The 19,354-nt window shown below is 35.3% G+C and overlaps 1 protein-coding gene across 5 annotated transcripts in view; it reads right to left on the bottom strand.

Moving 5' to 3' along the window:
• Positions 1 to 19,354, bottom strand: part of tbc1d5 (TBC1 domain family, member 5) — a 483,468-nt gene that overhangs the window by 282,834 nt on the left and 181,280 nt on the right. For all 5 annotated transcript variants that reach the window (XM_039737608.1, XM_039737613.1, XM_039737610.1 and 2 more), the window contains one exon: positions 16,154 to 16,265. The gene's annotated coding sequence lies outside the window, so the exon portion shown is untranslated. The remainder of the gene's footprint in view (positions 1 to 16,153; positions 16,266 to 19,354) is intronic.

Below are 19,354 nucleotides of genomic sequence, written 5' to 3'. Positions count from 1 at the left end.
AAAGTAGCTTAGACTGGGAATGGAGCTAACAGAGATTCTCAAATGTTTCTGTATTACCTTATTTATGCGGATAGAAAAAGAAAATAGTGTCATTTTCACAAATTTTGAGATTTTATGAAGCAAAACCATAATTATTATTTTTTTTTAAATTAGCAGAGAAAAAATGGCATTTTACCAAAAATATTTACTAACTAAATAAAACACATCACAATTATATACACAGCAACAGTGTCAACATCTCTTTTTCTCATTTCTAACTCCAGTAAAATGAATGTTAGATTTTATGAACAGTATTTTTGGACCATAAAGTACTGACTTGATTCAATCAAAAGACATCACTTAGGCTAAAAGGCTATTTGGTTTTCTAATCTGCAGAATCTAACTATAGGGTAACAGAAGTCCACTGCCTATCATGGCAGCATTGAAAGCAAGGCAAGAACCAACTCTGGATGTGGCACTGGCTTGCCTCTGGGCACACATACACCCTCAGTCACTCACTAAAGCCAATTGTATTTTTGGATGTCTAAAGAAAAAACAAGTATATTGAGAAATATATTTAATTTATAATGGTATTCATGGTAAAGTGACTACAATATAAATTTCTATTCACTTAAAAATATAGTTGTACCATATAAAGTATAATGTTATATGATTAACATACCAATAATTTGTACTGTATATCACGTATAACTAAATGAAAACTGTGCCAATTTGGGGTTCAACCTAAAGTTGTCATACAAATTAAATTATTATATCCTTGATGTGGTATCATAGACATGTTTAAAACTGATCACATATTACATTTCAGAGTCTGAGTTGTTCAAAAGAACATTATTCTATGTTAACATCTTTGGATTCAAGACCTATATTTGAACACATTCTGAATTCTCACTTTAATTAATGCATATATGAAACAGGTATAATTACAAACCGGATTCCAAAAAAGTTGGGACACTATACAAATTGTGAATAAAAACTGAATGCAATGATGTGGAGGTGCCAACTTCTAATATTTTATTCAGAATAGAACATAAATCACGGAACAAAAGTTTAAACTGAGAAAATGTATCATTTTAAGGGAAAAATATGTTGATTCAGAATTTCATGGTGTCAACAAATCCCAAAAAAGTTGGGACAAGGCCATTTTCACCACTGTGTGGCATCTCCCCTTCTTCTTACAACACTCAACAGACGTCTGGGGACCGAGGAGACCAGTTTCTCAAGTTTAGAAATAGGAATGCTCTCCCATTCTTGTCTAATACAGGCCTCTAACTGTTCAATCGTCTTGGGCCTTCTTTGTCGCACCTTATGATGCGCCAAATGTTCTCTATAGGTGAAAGATCTGGACTGCAGACTGGCCATTTCAGTACCCGGATCCTTCTCCTACGCAGCCATGATGTTGTGATTGATGCAGAATGTGGTCTGGCATTATCTTGTTGAAAAATGCAGGGTCTTCCCTGAAAGAGATGACGTCTGGATTGAGCATATGTTGTTCTAGAACCTGAATATATTTTTCTGCATTGATGGTGCCTTTCCAGACATGCAAGCTGCCCATGCCACACGCACTCATGCAACCCCATACCATAAGAGATGCAGGCTTCTGAACTGAGCGTTGATAACAACTTGGGTTGTCCTTGTCCTCTTTGGTCCGGATGACATGGCGTCCCAGATTTCCAAAAAGAACTTCGAATCGTGACTCGTCTGACCTCAGAACAGTCTTCCATTTTGCCACACTCCATTTTAAATGATCCCTGGCCCAGTGACAACGCCTGAGCTTGTGGATCTTGCTTAGAAATGGCTTCTTCTTTGCACTGTAGAGTTTCAGCTGGCAACGGATGGCACGGTGGATTGTGTTCACTGACAATGGTTTCTGGAAGTATTCCTGAGCCCATTCTGTGATTTCCTTTACAGTAGTATTCCTGTTTGTGGTGCAGTGTCGTTTAAGGGCCCGGAGATCACGGGCATCCAGTATGGTTTTACGGCCTTGACCCTTACGCACAGAGATAGTTCCAGATTTTTTGAATCTTCGGATGATGTTATGCACAGTTGATGATGATAGATGCAAAGTCTTTGCAATTTTTCGCTGGGTAACACCTTTCTGATATTGCTCCACTATCTTTCTGCGCAACATTGTGGGAATTGGTGATCCTCTACCCATCTTGGCTTCTGAGAGACACTGCCACTCTGAGAAGCTTTTTTATACCCAATCATGTTGCCAATTGACCTAATTAGTGTTTATTGGTCTTCCAGCTCTTCGTTATGCTCAAATTTACTTTTTCCAGCCTCTTATTGCTACTTGTCCCAACTTTTTTGGGATTTGTTGACACCGTGAAATTTTGAATCAACATATTTTTCCTTTAAAATGATACATTTACTCGGATTAAACGTTTGATCTGTCATCTATGTTCTATTACAAATAAAATATTGACATTTTCCATCTCCACATCATTGCATTCAGTTTTTATTCACAATTTGTTTAGTTTCCCAACTTATTTGGAATCCGGTTTGTACAAAATGCTTTAAGGGTGGCAAAAAAAAAACATTTCCTAAGACCTTAAGTAGACTGGGACTTGTCTTCCCTAACTTTCAATTTTCTTACAAGGCATTGGTAAGATTAAATTAATACTGGCTTGTCTTGTAATCTAAAAATTCCTTGCCTCTCTATGTTCTACGCCTTGAAGGTATATCCATAAACTACTCTTATGTTTCAGAGCTCTTCTAAGAATTTGATAAGGGTGCAGATGATATCTTCATTCAGGATTGTTACCGTAATGTGTACCTAGGCAGAGAATGCAAACTCCACATAGGATGGAGTCCGTGAGGCAGAAGAACTAGTTACAGTGGGTACGGAAAGTATTCAGACACCCTTCAATTTTTCACTCTTTGTTACATTGCAGCCATTTGCTAAAATCATTTAAATTATTTTTTTCCCTCATTAATGTACACACAGCACCCCATATTGACAGACAAAAAAAATAATTTTTGAAATTGTTGCAGATTTATTAAAAAAGAAAAACTGAAATATCACATGGTCCTAAGCATTCAGACCCTTTGCTCAATATTTAGTAGAAGCACCCTTTTGAGTTAATACAGCCATGAGTCTTCTTGGGAATGATGCAACAAGTTTTTCACACCTGGATTTGGGTATCCTCTGCCATTCCTCCTTGCAGATCCTCTCCAGTTCTGTCAGGATGGATGGTAAACGTTGGTGGACAGCCATTTTTAGGTCTCTCCAGAGATGCTCAATTGGGTTTAAGTTAGGGCTCTGGCTGGGCCATTCAAGAACAGTCACAGTGTTGTTGTGAAGCCACTCCTTCGTTATTTTAGCTGTGTGCTTAGGGCCATTGTCTTGTTGGAAGGTAAACCTTCGGCCCAGTCTGAGGTCCTTAGCACTCTGGAAAGGTTTTTGTCCAGGATATCCCTGTACTTGGCCGCATTAATCTTTCCCTCGATTGCAACCAGTCGTCTTGTCTCTGCAGCTGAAAAACACCCCCACAGCATGATGCTGCCACCGCCATGCTTCACTGTGGGGACTGTATTGGACAAGTGATGAACAGTGCCTGGTTGTCTCCACACATACTGCTTAGAATTAAGGCCAAAAAGTTCTATCTTGGAGATTGCTAAAAGACACCTGAAGGACTCTGAGATGGTGAGAAATAAGATTCTCTGGTCTGATGAGACCAAGATAGAACTTTTAGACCTTAATTCTAAGAGGTATGTGTGGAGACAACCAGGCACTGCCCATCACATGTCCAATACAGTCCCCACAGTGAAGCATGGCGGTGGCAGCATCATGCTGTGGAAGTGTTTTTCAGCTGCAGGAACAGGACGACTGGTTGCAATCAAGGGAAAGATGAATGCGGCCAAGTACAGGGATATCCTGGACAAAAACCTTCTCCAGAGTGCTAAGGACCTCACACTGGACCGAAGGTTTATCTTCCAACAAGACAATGACCCTAAGCACACAGCTAAAATAACGAAGGAATGGCTTCACAACAACACTGTGACTGTCCTTGAATGGCCCAGCCAGAACCCTGACTTAAACCCAATTGAGCATCTCTGGAGAGACCTAAAAATGGCTGTCCACTCAACGCTACCATCCAACCTGACAGAACTGGAGAGGATCTGCAAGGAGGAATGGCAGAGAATCCCCAAATCCAGGTGTGAAAAACTTGTTACATCTTTCCCAAGAAGACTTATGGCTGTATTAGCTCAAAAGGGTGCTTCTACTAAATACTGAGCAAAGGGTCTGAATACTTAGGACCATATGATATTTCAGTTTTTCTTTTTTAATAAATCTGCAACAATTCCCAAAAATTATTATTTTTTGTCTGTCAATATGGGGTGCTGTGTGTACATTAATGAGGAAAAAAATTAATTTAAATGATTTTAGCAAATGGCTGCAATATAACAAAGAGTGAAAAATTGAAGGGGGTCTGAATACTTTCCGTTCCCACTGTAACTGCTTCACAATCTCAGCAAGGTCAAGGAAGATTTTGAGAGAGCAGTGGTGTCTGCACTTTAGTCTCACTAGTACTAAGGTGAGCTCAAAAACCTCTTTTGAATAATATGGAATCATTTGTTAAACACTGAGATGAGATGTCATTTTTTTTTTTTTTGAAGTTTTATTAATTTTATTGCAATCCATACAAATGAATCAATTTTTTACAAAAAGTAAAACTGAGTTAGGACAAATCGATCCCCACCCCTGAGAGAGAGAGCAAGGCAAACGGTGTGAAATTTAAGGCTTGTAAAAATACCTAAATTAATAAATTTGATAAGCCAATAGAGATGGATGTAGAAGACAGAGAAATACGGAAAAAATTGCTTCCTCTGTGCTTTAAGAGCTTATTTTAAAATATTACTGATTGGATCCTGTCATGTTTTGAAAAATGTCTGTACTGATCCTCTAACTGAGTATTTGATTTTTATTTCAAATAATATAACACATCGGTTTCCCACTGACTTAAAAGAGGAGAGTTTGGGTTCTTCCAGTTTATCAGAATAAGTCTGCGTGCCAAAAGTGTAGTGAATGCAATCACAATTTGTTTGTCTTTCTGCACTTTAAACCCATCTGGAAGAACCCCAATCACAGCTGTTAATGGGTTAGGAGGGATTGTGAGTCCAAGGCTGTCTGAAAGGTAATTAAAATTTTGTCCAGAATAATGTTAATTTGGTGCAGGCCCAGAACATGTGACCCAGTGAGGCTGGGACTTGGTGGCAGTGTTCGTAGGTTGGATCATGCCCTGGAAACATTTTGGAGAGTTTTAGTACAAGACAGATGTGCTCAAAATATCAATTTTGAGTTGTATAATTGTATGCTTTGCGCATATGGAGCTCGAGTGAATTCTCTGCATTGCTACTTTCCACTCCTTTTCTGATATATTAATTGAGAGATCTTTTTCCCAGTGTCCTCTTGGATCTTTGAAAGGGAGGGATTGTAAAATGATTTTATATATTGTAGAGATGGTGTCTAAGTCCTTGAGATTGAGCAATATTTTTCCAGCATGGATGAGGGTGCAAGATGAGGAAAATCTGGAAGGTTCTGTTTAACAAAGTTCCTGATTTGAAGATAGTGAAAGAAATGTGTAGCTGGAATGTTAAATTTGGAATGTAATTGTTCATAGGATGCAAAGACGTTGTCTATATAAAGATCTCTAAGCAAGTTAATTCCAAATTTTTCCAGATATTAAAACTGCATATGTTTGTGAAGGTTGAAAGAGGTGGTTCTCTTGCAGAGGTGCCACAGATAGAAGCTTCTCCGTCTTAAAATGCTTTCTACATTGGTTCCAGATTCTAAGTGAGTGAGCACAATTGGGTTATTAGTATATTGCCGATAACTTGTGTTTATTGGAGCACAGAGCAGGAATACAAAGAAGTACTGCAGGATTTTACTTCTATTGCGGACCAAGCCTGTGTATGTTCTTCTATTTGTGTCCAGGTTCTTATCGCTGTATATTTGCTGCCCAGTAATAAAACTGGAAGTTAGGTAGAGCCATGCCGCTTCTGCCTTTTGTCTTTGTAGGGTGCTCTTTGATGCGTGGATGTTTTGAATTCCAAATAAATGAGGTTATTGTTGAATCTAATTGCTTAAAGAATGATTTATTAATGTATATTGGAATGTTTTGAAATAAAAAAGGAGCTTAGGAAGAATATTCATCTTAGCAGTGTTAATTCTTCCAGCTAGTGTGAGATGAAGGGTTGACCATCTATGCAAGTCTTGTTTAATTTTTTCCATGCAGAGGCAAATTTTGTTGATAAAGAGCTTTATGTTTACTTGTGATGTTTACCCTAGGTATTTAAACTGTTCTGCAATGATAAAAGGTAGAGTGTCTAATCTAATATTATATGCTTGAGAATTCACTGGAAAGAGTACACTTTTATTCAGATTAATTCTGAGACCAGAGATCTTTTGAAATTCTGTGAGTGCTGTAAGACTGCAGGCACAGAATTTTCTGGGTCTGATATATACAGTACCATATCATCTGCATATAATGAAATTTTCTGTTCCAGTCCTTCTCTGATAATCCCCTTTATCTGATCAGTATTTCGACAATGTATTGCCAGTGGTTCAATGGCAATCAAACAGCAGCGGTGACAAGGGCATCCTTGTCTAGTACCACGTTCTAGTTTAAAGTAGTCTGAGCAAATGTTGTTGATGCAAACTGAAGCTTCTGGGTTAGTATACAGTAATTTAATCCATGCACAAATATTTCGGCCAAACCCAAACTTCTCCAATGTAGTAAAAGGTATTTCCATTCAATCATGTCAAATGCTTTTTCTGCATCCAATGATAATAATATTTCTGGGGTGTTTGATTTAGTTAGTGAGTATATTAAATTAAACAGGCGCAGAAGATTTGAAGCTAAGTGTCAGCCCCTGATAAATCCAGTTTGATCTTGTGATATTACCGAGGTGAGCACTTTCTCCATCCTTCTAGCTATGATTTTAGAGGGTATTTTAACGTCATTATTCAGAAGTGAAATTGGTCTGTATGATGCACATTGTAATAAGTCCTTATTTTGTTTTGGAAAAATGGTGTTTAGTGCTTGAGTTTGGTTGTCTCTGGCTTCTGTAAATGTTGCTAATAGAAGGGGAGCTAGGTGAGCGGAGAATTTCTTGTAAAATTCTGCAGGGTAGCCATCAGGGCCTGCTGCTTTCCCGCCTTGAAGTGACTTTATAGCATCTAGTAATTCTGATAACGCCAGAGGTTTATCAAGTTCCTCCGCACTAAAAGTGTCTATATTTGGTATTTGTAATGCATCAAAGAAATGCATTAGATTGTTTGTAGTTTTCTTTAAATTCAGTAGTATATAGGGATTTATAGTAGTCTCTGAAAGTGTGCTTTATATATTTGTTGTCGAAGATTTTATCTCCGTTCACATTGGTGATTAATGAGATTGCATTGTGCACATTTTGAGAAAGCAGTGGTGTCTGTACTTCAGTCTCACTAGTACTAAGGTGAGCTCAAAAACCTCTTTTGAATAATATGGAATCATTTGTTGAACACTGAGATGAGATGTCATTTTTAATATAACAGAGCTACTATGACACTGCAGATAACTTACTAGCCTAAAATATATCTGAAATTAGGTGAAGCTTTACCCTCATTATATATGGTGACTACCAAATGGTGTTCTTTTGCATGTGGTCTGTTAAACCTGTAACAAACATATCCTGTAAGATAGTGTGGAAGATTTTATAAAAGTAAAGCAAAGAAAGAACACAAATAAAGTTTTTTAACAGGTACCAATTTACATTGTTTTAGTGGCACACTTCTTTGTAGCATTGCTGTACATTTATTTCACATTTGTCTATTCTGACACAATGTAGCTAATTAAATTTAAAAATAATTGATAAGAATAATTAAATTTTAAAAATCCTGCACAACTACTGCATTCCTTACATTTTACATTGTAAAATAGGTAAGAGATTAGATAAACAGGTTTGCCCTATATATTTATTTATCAATCTTACTCATAAAACAAATGGCACAACTCCTGCTTGGAAACCTGCAAATCTTACTTTCTCACATCATTATCACTACATACAAAACTGATACAGATTAATAGAAGCTTGTTCCTTATGTGTTATCAATTTTACTGTAAAATACAAAAATTCTAGCTTCAGTGCAAAATGCAACATTTATTCTTCTATTTTTCCTGCTTTCTATGTCTGAACAGTTTTCACAATTAACAAATTGACACATACAGTAATGTGAACTTGAGGTCTGTTTGGACTTTGAAAATTAACTTGCTTTAAAAAAAAAATACATAAATAAAATCGGTAAGCCTTATAGTCTGAATGCAAATAGCTTTATTTTATGGATATTAAATAAAGACTTTCTTGAAATATCAGCATTTTCAGGTTTGGAGCAAATATAAGCTGATTGTTGTACTTTTTAACCAGCACTGGGTGATTATGATAAAGGTGTCTATGGAGAAGAAGCACAATATCTTATTCATGTGCAAACTAGTTCCACCACCTTTTTTGATGCTAATGCAAAAGCTGTTCTAAAGATAGAAGTTTATATATCACTGATTTCAGAGTTGCAGGGGACTAGCAAAAAATCTAAGTAAAATTGGACACAAGAAGGAAACCAGTCCAGGATAGGAAGTCAGACCTTTGCAAGGCGCCCTCACTCGCATTCAAACTAACATGCCCATTTTTGGGGTATGAGGAAGTAATTGGAGTAGCCAAAGGAAAACAATACAGACAGGGAAAACGTACAAACTGAACACTGGCACTGCCTGCCCTGGGTTTCAAATGTAGAATTTTCAGCTAATCAATTGGATTTGGCTTTCTGTTTAATTTACTGTATGTTTCTCTAATCTAATGTAATGTTTGGCAAGACACCAACATACAGTAGTACTGTACATCTAAAAGCATGATTTGGAATTATAATGGAAATTAAGTCTTTGATTATCCTTTTGGATCTGTTGTGTATACTTTATGGCTCCTGCACAACAATAAGTAAAGAAAAACAATGTGGTCAAACAAAATTGTTTATTGCAAGTCAGGTTGTCAGTTGTAGTAGCACTAATAACAGATATCAATCATATTCAAAGGGAAACATTCATATGAGACAAAAATATTATACTTGGACATTTATTTATTGAGGAAAATGATCAAATATTTCATATTTGTCAGTGGCAAAAGTATGTGAACCTCTAGGATTAGCAGATAGTTTGAAGGTGAAATTAGCGTCAGGTGTTTTCAATCAATGGGATGACAATCAGGTGTGAGTGGGCACCCTGTATTATTTAAAGAACAGGGATCTATCAAAGTCTTCTCTTCACAACATGTTTGTGGAAGGGTATCATGGCACAAACAAAGGAGATTTCTGAGGACCTCAGAAAAAGAGTTGTTGATGCTCATCAGGCTGGAAAAGGTTATAAAACCATCTCTAAAGAGTTTGGACTCCACCAATCCACAGTCAGACAGACTTAGCACAAATGGAGGAAATTCAAGACCATTGTTACCCTCCCCAGGAGTGGTCGACCAACAAAGATCACTCCAAGAGCAAGGCGTGTAATAGTCGGCGAGGTCACAAAGGACCCCAGGCTAATTTCTAAGCAACTGAAGGCCTCTCTCACATTGGCTAATGTTCATGTTCATGAGTCCACCATCAGGAGAACACTGAACAACAATGGTGTGCATAGCAGGGTTGCAAGGAGAAAGCTACTGCTATCCAAAAAAAAAACCATTGCTGCTCATCTGCAGTTGTCTAAAGATCACGTGGACAAACCAGAATGCTATTGGAAGAATGTTTTGTGGACGGATGAGACCAAAATAGAACTTTTTGGTTTAAATGAAAAGCGTTATGTTTGGAGAAAGGAAAACACTGCATTCCAGCATAAGAACCTTATCCCATCTGTGTAAAATGGTGGTGGTAGTATCATGGTTTGGGCCTGTTTTGCTGCATCTGGGCCAGGACGGCTTGCCTTCATTGATGGAACAATGAATTCTGAATTATATCAGGGAATTCTAAAGGAAAATGTCAGGACATCTGTCCATGAACTGAATCTCAAGAGAAGGTGGGCCATGCAGCAAGACAACGACCCTAAGCACACAAGTCATTCTACCAAAGAATGGTTAAAGAAGAATAAAGTTAATGTTTTGGAATGGCCAAGTCAAAGTCCTGACCTAATTTCCAATCAAAATGTTGTGGAAGGACCTGAAAGAGCAGTTAATGTGAGGAAACCCACCAACATCCCAGAGTTGAAGCTGTTCTGTACGGAGGAATGGGCTAAAATTCCTCCAAGCTGGTGTGCAGGAATGATCAAAAGTTACGGAAACGTTTAGTTGCAGTTATTGCTGCAAAGGGGGGTCACACCAGATACTGAAAGCAAAGGTTCACATACTTTTGCCACTCACAAATATGTAATATTTGATCATTTTAATAAATAAATGACCCAGTATAATATTTTTGTCTCATTTGTTTAACTGGTTTCTCTTTATCTACTTTTAGGACTTGAGTGAAAATCTGATGATGTTTTAGGTCATATTTATGCAGAAAAATAGAAAATTCTAAAGGGTTCACAAACTTTCAAGCACAACTATAGCTGTTAGTTTACCAGATGAGGTTGAAGTAAGGCCTCTTATATTTTATTTTGCAATGATGATCAGAATTTATTTACACCAGGAAAGATACACTCATCCGTTGAGTCCATGAACTATGTTTTTCATGCACTGGGCATGTGTGTGTAAAAAAACATTTGAGCTGTTCCACAAATTAACCCTGCAGGGTTTCTTCAGTATTATTTTAGACTGTACATTTCAATAAACGTCTTCTGTTACTTGTAGAAAAGTAAAATCAATAACAGACACTCTGTCCAGTAAATAGTACATTACTTGTTTCTTTTCTTTTTTCACATTCTTTTCACATGCAAAGTAACAGCTGTGTGTTTTTGAATACTACTTAATCTGAACATACAGCACTAAATTTTCAGCTTTAGCTCAGCTTCAAGAAAAAGTACTGCTGAAACTTTCAGCATGTTAGCTTTTGCTGCTATAAGCACTGAACACAGTTTGGATTATTTAATCTCTTTTGGCAAAATTTTGCTACAGTAGGTCTTTACTTAAATACTTAATTTTTAATTCACTTTGGCTAAAATTAGTTACAGTAAGTCTGTGTAAAAATAATTAAAAAATACTTAAGTATGAATATTTTATCCAGTAATGTCCAAAATAGTAAAATTGCTGGGATAGGCTGCAGCTGTCCTGTGATCCTGCTCTGGGTGAGTGGGTTAGGAGGACGGGTGGATGGATGAATAGATGAATGTGAAGTATGTGTTAATTTCAGGTATAAATCATCAAGAAGCTGATAGTCCTGAAAGATCCATAAACCAGTTCATTATATAAAATATAAATACGGGCTGGGACATTCACAAAGAAACTGGAAAAAATTCAAGTAATAATTACAGAATAAACTGCAGAATATTCATGCAGTTCATGGTGCAGTACCTGTCATCAAATGCAGAGAGTTTAGGAAATGACTCCCTCTACTGCAAAGATAAAATTGCAGAAGCAAATCTGAAGTCCGAGCCTGATAACCTGACAATAATGCTTTGAAAATGCTACTCTTTCACCATTCACAATGGTATGTGAGTTGTAGCATTTTCAAATTTGTACACTTTGGTCATAAATGCAGGTTCATTGAGCATGGAAGGAAAAAATGAAAACAAAAAAAAAGCATTTTCAATTTTAATGTTGACTAGATATCAAACTCCTGGTTGCCTGATCCATAAAGCTGTGGCCTATTGGTCTATTTGCGGTAAATCTACTTTTGCTGTTTAAAACTCCTGCTGTGTAATCACATTTTAGAATTTACACTTGTTCTAAGAGGCATGCATGCCTATTTTAATAAAATACAATGGTTAACGGTATTTATTATCCATAATAACATTTTCCAAGTATTAATCATTATTTTTATCTTTCTTTTCAGAGTTCGCCTCCACCTAACCTCAGTGCTCTGCAGCTGACTTTGATGCGAAAGAAGATAGAGGTTCTGCTATGATGAGACCTTCAGAATTGAACACCCTAGTGGGTTTCTTTACATATAGACATTAATTCCTACAGAATGTTCAGATGGGACTGGGCTGTCACTGAACTAAGAAACCCCTACTGGTTTATTTTCTCTAGCACTCAAGCCTGTCTGAAGTTTTTATTTTCCTCTTGTCCTCTTCCATATGACCACATCATAAAATTGTAAGAATGGATTTTTTTTCTTTCCCATTATAACTATCTGACACACAAAAACATCTTAACTATGTTGTAATTTAATTTACCTTCAGAAATGTATAAAATCTGGAACATGCAGAGAGATAGAAAGGGGCATGGACTCAATTCAGATTAACAAGACATGTGAGGCACGGGAAATAATTCATAATGATATTAAATAATTAATTTCAGGTGTACAACAAGTGCAATGGAGTACTTGAATCTTACTGTGAATATCAAGAAGACATGTTTCACCAGTGATTGTGTGTCTGCTTATATACCATCAGTGATATCTTTTACAAATGGCAAAAATTTACACCACCTATTATAGACTCAAATCAAATATATGTTTTTATTATATACGTAATAGTAATAAAAATAGCAGCTCACCACTCAAAATGGTAAATGCAGGGAGGACCCAGGATCAAACCCACAACATCTTGATTATGAGACAATAGTTCTTACCTTTGCACCAGCCAATCAGACATATCTACCTTGTATCGATTGATATTTGGGCTTCAGTTTTTACACATTGACAGCAACATGCAAATTGAACTATTTCATTTTCTTCAGTTATATGTTTGAATGAAAGTACACTTGTTTTTGTATATCTTTTGTGAAAGTATTTATTAGATATTTGGACTTCAGTCTTCATACATTATACACTTTACGTCAGCATTTTGTCATTATTACTAAAACATGGAAAAAGTTTCTGTTTCAGTTATGTGTTCAACATTTCTTGCCTCGCATTCCTGTCATCCTACATTTACACAGATCATTGTAGACACGGAATACACATGAAATGCATTTATTCCAAATAATGACATATTATTTACCCTATACAATTCCAGACAACTAACTCCCAGATAAACTGACTTCAGCACTGAGAATTTTGTGTCTGACTTCAGCTGCCTCAGTGGGAAATAAGTGAGCAGGATGCCTGCTGCCAGTGCCGATCGACACATTTGCAAAACAAAGACACTTATGAGGAGGTGTGAGGGAATTTAAGGTGGCCCAGCATTACAAATATTTTCACAGGCTTCAGGAATTCTAGTGTTAAATAAATTCAACCATTTTTAGGCTTACAATTTGGTGTGTGCCTTTCCATCTTGGTGCTCGTTACAGTATTTAAAATTATTTTATTTTGATACAAAAGAAAAGACTTCCAAAATATTCTATAAACTTGTGTATTTGAATACTGATTTAATTTTAATTTACAATGTCCTGATTAATCAATGTCTAATAATAAGTAACACTAAGTATACAGCACATATCTTTCATGAATGGGAATTTTTTTATTATAAAGCTTGAATTGCAATATAAATTGTATCATGGGATAAGTACATTTTCTCATGCCTAGTAATCAGATAGTCAAAAAACAAACTGTTAAGAAGGTGTTCCAATTTGATTAAAAAAAAAAAAAAGAGCGCGCAGAATCACTCTGCCTCTTCCAAAAGTTGTTTCTTTTTCTTTTCTCCCACTTATGAGTCGACTAGCCAGGACATCATTTCACAGTACAGTGAGCTAGACACTAATGTGTTCAGGGTTTATATCTTTTGAAGTGTGCGTAAATATAAAGTAATTGTTTTTTTGTTTTCCTCAGGTTATCAGGAGATGCCATTAATTTTTTTATGGTATCAGTGTTGCATTGTATACTTATGGTCAATTTTGTTGCATAAAGACATGTTACATGTGAAAGCTGCATGTGCATTGATGCTATGACAGCGACACAATGGTTACTGTTTAAAAGCAACTAGATAATGTTTTTAAATGTGTTCCTTATTTAAACTTAGTTAGTGTTACTATTTCATTTGGACATGAATTTCTCTAAATTTAGCTACATTATTTTGGAGTCAATTGTTCCAAATGTGTTTAGTATTTTAAATATTGTACATTCAGTACAGTACACTATTGACCTTTTGCTATTTACATTATATGTAATGTTATTAGTTTAGTAATATTTCATTTATATGCATTATGATTTATAAAGGCTTTCTGAGAAAACCACACACATACCTAATGTATCATGCATTTAAAGGTGAAAGAGATTCCTCTGCTAGTTTCATACAGTGTGGACAAGGTGGAAAACAAATAAACTGGTTATCCTGGAAGACTTCTTGTGTCTCTTGTCTCTGAATGGACATCTGCAGTGGGCCCAATTTCCTGATTCAGCAGTGTATGATTGTGAAGGCTGCCAATAAGCAATACCTTCATTACAAATACAATATGACATTCTAAATTATAACATAGAACAAGTATAAACAGCAAAAATTCAAAAACTAAATTTTATAAAAATACTATTATTAGTGTATTACATTAGTAAAAAGGCAATATTAGACAGAGTATAAACATAATTGAATATGTTTACTATCTAAAGGTATATTGAATATTTGTTGGTTTTCATATATGAGAAGTTAGAAAAAAAAATGTTGACATTGACATATGTTAATTTATATCATATAATTTACTTGCAATGAGTAAGTTATATTTCAAGTTTTATCAAGCTGCACGGAATCTTGTCAAATCTGCTGCTATTTTTCTATTTTAATTAAACTTTTACTGGTCATTTATGCTGTAAAGTGAATCCTAATTTTCATTAATGGCCATTCTAAAGGTAGCATAATTCTAGGTTAAAAACACAACTCACAATAAAGGGGGTAACATCAGTGTTCCTTCAGTTAAAAATAATTCAAAAACACTCATACAAAGTAGCATTCAATTAGCATTTCACACTAAAGCATTTACACTTTTTTGTAAGAAAATGTGATAAATACTCTAGAGAACAAGAAAAAAATGAATCATTTAAAAATGTGTCATTAGTCACATTCATTCTTTTACAAGGAAACTTTAAACTAAATTGTGACATTCTGACACTTAATTTAATTAATTGAATTGAAACACCCTTTTAAATTTGATTGTCTTTTCATTCTGCCAAACACTGAACACAAAGGGGTATACAAGTATTAAAATTAGAATCTCCCTTTTTTCCTTTCATCAGTTTGACATTTGTAGTTGTTTGTGAATGTTCAAAACATTTCAGAGGAAAAAAAAACTATAAGAAAATATAAAAAGGCTTTGGCTTACAATAACAAAGTCTCTGTTGATAATCTATAAAAACTGTTAAATCAACTGAAAACAAAGAGCCATAATCAAAGAATGAAGAATCGCACCCCTTCCCAACAATAAATGCCAGTAATGAAACTCCAGTGGAGTTTCTGAAAATGTCCAACAGGCCAATGTAAACATTTACTGTCAAAAAATTTAGTGTCTTTAAAAATTACACTATATGCACCCAGATCCTTTAACAATGTCAAGATGCCCTCGTGAGCTGTGTAATTGCAGATGATTCCAATTTGATTAATTTGTGATTTTTCTTAAAATACTTTGTGAGTCAGATTGCATAGCATAAGAAGGTAAATTGAAACATCAAAACATACATGAAGAATAAAGCAAAATATACCTTGCTGCACACTTTGTGGGTGTAAAACAACCAATAGCATTTGGGTACCTTATGTGATGGCTTCCTTACTACAAAGACCCACACATGTGCAAAATACTTCTCTTGACACAAATTCAGTTATTTACAGCAAATTTTGCAGCAAATTTCTCCTCTCAGGATCTTCTCTCATCTTTTAATCTTTTACATCTAGAAGCTTTCCCAGTTTTTTTATAAAGAGCAACAGATTAAAATAGGTATTATACTAGCTGTGTTGAGCCCTGATTACCAACATGTTTTGGTACCTTACAACTGAAATACCTAATTAAAAATAAGTAGGCAGCTATTAAGCAGCTTCCACTGCTCTCTGTCAAATATCAACAGCAATTACACTGAACTATATATATATATATATATATATATATATATATATATATATATATATATATATATATATATATATATATATATATATATATATAGTCATTTCCTCACCTTTGTTTTTATGTAGTTCTGAAGGGGATCAATCCCTGTTTCCTGATCATCACCTTGTAGAGGATGTCTGGTTTCAAAATTGGGATGCAGCATCTCTCTAACTTTCAGTGCCCTGAAATAAGATAATTACATTGAACAATAAACTTGCCTTTCAAAAAAATACTAAGCAAAAGTGCTCTGTGTACACAGGGGTAATCTTGTTAAACCATAAACAGAGATTGGTGTGCATTTATAAACATTCACTAATATGACAATATGTTAATGAAACAAATAAGTTCAGTAAAATACCCTTGTGAACAGTCTGCATTCCTTTTTTATGTGTTGAGGGTTATATGTATTACCTTTCTTATTGACATTTTAAGCACTGTGCAAACAAAGACATTTAAACTTTTTTCAACCAAGTCAAGTTAATGACAAAGTTTGTGGATTAGGGCAGGGTCTCCCATGCTATATAATTACTGACAGATTGCTTAGACAGCAAGGAAAGTTTTGCAAAAATTTGCAAAAAGCTGGTAGGTGACAGAAAATCTGTAGAGAGGGCATAACGATGGTATAACAAGAAAGTTATAAGATTAAATTCATCTTTCACCTGCTCAATCAAATTTTTCAAACCTTTCTGCAATTTAATGTTCAAAATCTAACCCAAGTGTAATAATTAGCTTTCTCAACACATGGTGTGTTTTTTGGGTTTTAGATGAAAATGATGAAAACCCCCTGATATTGCATTATAGACTACATGTATGTAGCTCTCAGTCTCTCCCTTCCAGAGGTCTGGGCTTGGTCAACACCAGTATGAAGCTCTCTGCAGCTTGGCTGTGCATACATCTTTATCAGTCTGCGATTGATCATGACTTTGGCTTAGATGTTTAGGAACCTGTTAAAAGTAATTTTCTCTATTGTCTTTCAGTTCACTTTCTTGGATTTTCTGCTACAACCGCTGGCAAGAGGGCTACATATTAAGACATTAAGGAGAATTTGCATAACGCTGACATCCGATATAGCCTTTAATAACTAGCCAAGCTCAAAGTAATTACATGCATCTACAACACTCCAGAGAAAATGAACAAAAAGTGAAAAAAAATAATTCCCACAATTCTTAAAACATGAATTGGTCCTATTAAGGAATGAAGCAAAGGTTGCAAATGGACAATCTAAAGTCAATTTTTATCTCTTGCCTTTGTGTGCACATATATATGAATATACACAGTACCTATAAAAAGCATTCACTCTGTTGGAAATTTTCTCATTTTATTTATTATACAACATTGAATCACAGTGGAGTTCATTTGGCTTTTTTTGTCTTGTGAAAGTGAAGACAGATCTCTTCAAAGTGGTCTAAATTATTTACAAACATAAAACACAAAATAATTGATTGCATGAGTATTCAGTCACCTTTAATATGTCATACCTATAACATCACTGCAAGCCAATGAGATTTAGAAGTGGCATAATTAGTTAAAAGAAGATCACTTGCCTGTAGTCAAAGGGTTTCAATTGAGTGAAGCATAAATGCACATTTTTGTGGAAGGTATATCTTGTGGTGAGTCAATTATCATTCCCTGATCTAAAGAATTTAGACGAAAGAACACTTCAAGCAATTCAGTGAAAAGGTGATTGAAAAGCACAAGTCAGAGGATGAACACAGTTAATAAATATCTCTTGAAGTCCAGTTAAATCAAACAGTAAAAAGTGGAAAGGATGCCGAAAGCAGGTTGTCCACAAAAGCTGAGTTATCTTGCAAGATGACGACTACTTAGGGAGATCTATGCTAACTCTTAAAGAGCCACAAGCTACATTGTTTCAGATTGGAGAAACTTTGCATACAAAAACAGCATTTCTATGGGAAAGTAGAAAGAAGAAAGCCACTGTTAAAAATGCATTGAAGGCATATTGGAGACTCTGAACTCAGCTGAAGAAGGTTTTATGGTCTGATAAGACCAAAATTGAGATCTTGGCCATTATACTAATTTCCATGTTTGTGGTAAGCTTAACACTGCACATTACCAAAACATACCATCCCACTGTTAAATAAGGTAATGGCAGCATCATGTTGTGAGGATGTTTCTTTGCAACAGGTCCTGGAAGGGTTGTGAAAGTAAAATGAATGCCACAAAATACAGGGAAACCCTGGAAGAAAACATGATGAATTATGCAAAAAACCTGAAATGTGGCAGAAGATTTGTTTTCCAGGAATAAAATGACCACAAGCATAAAACCAAAAGCTACACAGCTAAAACCAAAGCTACAGAGAAATGGCTAAGAAACAACAATGTTAATGTTTTGGAGTGGCTAAGTCACAGTCCGGATCTTAATTTAATTAATAGAGGTTCTTCACTCATGATCCCCATGTAATCTGAAAGGGCTTGAGCAGTTTTATAAAAAAAGAATAGGAAAACCTGAAAGAGTTCAGATGTGCAAAGCAGAGAGAGGCTTATCAGATTCAAGGGGGTCATGGTTGGAAAGGTACATCTACTAAATAATGACTTCAATAGAGTTATTTTGTGTTTTATAATTGTAATTAACTTATATCATGTTACAGAGATCTGTTTTCACCTAGACATTAAAGAGTCTTCTTCTGTTCGTCTGTGTCAAAAATCCAATTTAAATTCACTGGGATTCAATGTTGTATAACAATAAAATACAAAAATTTCCAAGGGGTTGAGTAGTTTTTTTATAGGCACTGTAGTGGACTCAATAACCGATTACAATCCCTTTAGCAGCACTAACTATGACCCAATGTCCCTCTAGTTATTGATCAGTTTTGAACAAGAGTGCGGAGTCAAACTTATTTTGGAAAAGAGAAAAAAAATGTAATTCATTCTATTAAACAACACTCTATTCAGTTGTAAATAAAAAATATGCAACATCCAAGTTAACAGAATTACACTACAGTCCAAAATGCCCTGCTGATTTTATGTTGTTCACATCATTTTAAACTTAAAGCATTTTGTCAGCCTAAAGGAACTTTATCTATACACAGAAAGTCATTGACATTTGCAAATCATTTTCACACGTATGCTATGACATGAGCCCACCCAAAATATTATATTATTAGGAATAAACAAGTTTTACCTGCTTATTTAATTTATCAGGCAATATATCTTACTAAGGGATGTGCATCCATATATTTCAAAAATAGCACAATATATTCAATACATATAAATGTAAACCCAGATATCATGTGCTACTCAAACCACCTAT

The sequence above is a fragment of the Polypterus senegalus genome, chromosome 15 (genome assembly GCF_016835505.1).
Source record: "Polypterus senegalus isolate Bchr_013 chromosome 15, ASM1683550v1, whole genome shotgun sequence".
Lineage (NCBI taxonomy): Eukaryota > Metazoa > Chordata > Cladistia > Polypteriformes > Polypteridae > Polypterus > Polypterus senegalus.
This window is presented reverse-complemented; position numbering and strand designations above follow the sequence as displayed.